Genomic DNA, 1,691 nt, shown 5'->3' with positions numbered 1-1,691 from the left:
GACTGTGGCCCTGCAGACTCTGCGTCACCGCTACAATTTAACTTCTGTCCGTAATTAGTGAGAAACAGGATCCGGGCTGCAGGCCAACTCTCACTGAACATAAAGAAACTCAAAAGCTCCTGATGTCGCAGATCTGTAAGTGTGTGTGTGTGGTTTTTCGGTAAAGTTGAGATCATCTGGTTTCCTAAAAACAGCTTCAGTGTTCCTGCAGGTCCTGGAAAAGCTTTGAAGACAGTTTTAGATGTTATATTCTTGTGATGAGAACTCTGCTGTTTCTGTTGTTCAGTGTTTTTAAAGGCCGATATGAAGTCAAACAGCGCTGCCTTTGTGATACAACGAAACAAAAACCTCCCCAGAATAAACTCCAATCTCCATTAGTTGAGTTCACTGCAGAAACAGTGCCTTGGTCAAAAGTTTTCACTGTTATGTAACGCTGGACTTTTTCCTTTTCTGATAAGCAGACTGCTGCTGTGAAAAAAAATGTTTTTTTCAGCAGAAACATTTATTCTTTTTGTTATTTATTTAAGAATCAACTTTTCTAAAATTGGTCCAGCCGTCAGGTTGGTGCTCTGTTTGTTTTCGGACCTCAGGCTGTGTTTGGTCCGTGCATGGTGTGTTACTGTAACAGCAGATGTGTTTTGCTTCAGTTTTAATGGCGTCTGGGCCTCAAACCCTCGCTCCAGCCTCTCTGCAGCCGTGTGCACCTGATGTGGAAACACAAAGCCTGCTGGGAGTTTTGACACGTGGTCAGTCTGAACTCTGAACAGTCTCTACACACATATCGCGTTGATGTTTTACTGTTCTGATTTTTTTTTCTTCATGCCATGAGAGCTGGGATTCAAACCTGCGTGTTTATCGTTTACGTATAGGGGATCAAGGCGGCAGGCTGAGGCAGCAGGCACTGTTACATTATGGGAGTGTTATGCAAGAGCAGATGGGCTGTGACTGACTCATGGATTTATGGGCTGTGGGCTTCTTCTGCAAACACATCCAGGGTACGACCCGAGAGCTGCGGAACAAACACAGGAGTCAGGAGGTGGATAAATAAATAAGTGAATGAATGAATGAATGAGTAAGTGAATGAATGAGTGATTTTCAGCACCAATGCTTAGATGTATTCCAGCAGAGACTGGAGGGTTGCAGGTATTAATCTTCTCCAGATGTCCTTAAGCAAGGCATTAATCCTCTACAAACCCTCCGGGGCACAGCATTGTGGTTGACCTCTGACCTCTCTGAAGGAACGTAAATCTCATTTTTTAGACAAAACTGCCTCCTTCAAAAGATGAAGGATCTCTTCTCTTAATAAACCTAGTTCCCAAACCCAGAGCCTTACACAGACTACAACTAGTGGTGCGTTCAGGTGCTCCTCCTTAATTTATAATTAGCCTCAATTCTCAATACTCAATAAGGATAGAAATGTGTCCATAGCATCAAAAACCGCCATGGTTACTTATTCTCAGGTAGTTCTTGATTTAATTCATAATCCTGCCCATTTTAGTCCTTTGTTAAAGTTCTTATATGGATATTTGTGTTTTTAAAACAGTTAAACATACAGTTTGTAATTTCTGCCCCATTGGGGTCTCATATCAAAATAATAACAAAAGATGAAAATCGCTAAAAACACTGAATAAAGCAGTTCCACCTTAAAAATCACTGCTTCTCCCACACTGTTGGACAGACAAAGGACGTCC

At 42.0% G+C, this 1,691-nt stretch overlaps 1 long non-coding RNA gene across 1 annotated transcript; it reads left to right on the top strand.

Annotated features, from left to right (window-relative positions):
• On the top strand, nucleotides 1-1,483 carry LOC118329679. Its single transcript, XR_004796792.1, has 3 exons — nucleotides 1-135; nucleotides 648-746; nucleotides 870-1,483. It is a non-coding gene; the product is annotated as an uncharacterized LOC118329679 (long non-coding RNA).
• Nucleotides 1,484-1,691: the final 208 nt, after the last annotated feature.

Source organism: Morone saxatilis, unplaced genomic scaffold (assembly GCF_004916995.1).
Source record: "Morone saxatilis isolate NCDOM2014 unplaced genomic scaffold, NCSU_SB_2.0 Contig19, whole genome shotgun sequence".
In the NCBI taxonomy this organism is placed as follows: domain Eukaryota; kingdom Metazoa; phylum Chordata; class Actinopteri; family Moronidae; genus Morone; species Morone saxatilis.
This window is presented reverse-complemented; position numbering and strand designations above follow the sequence as displayed.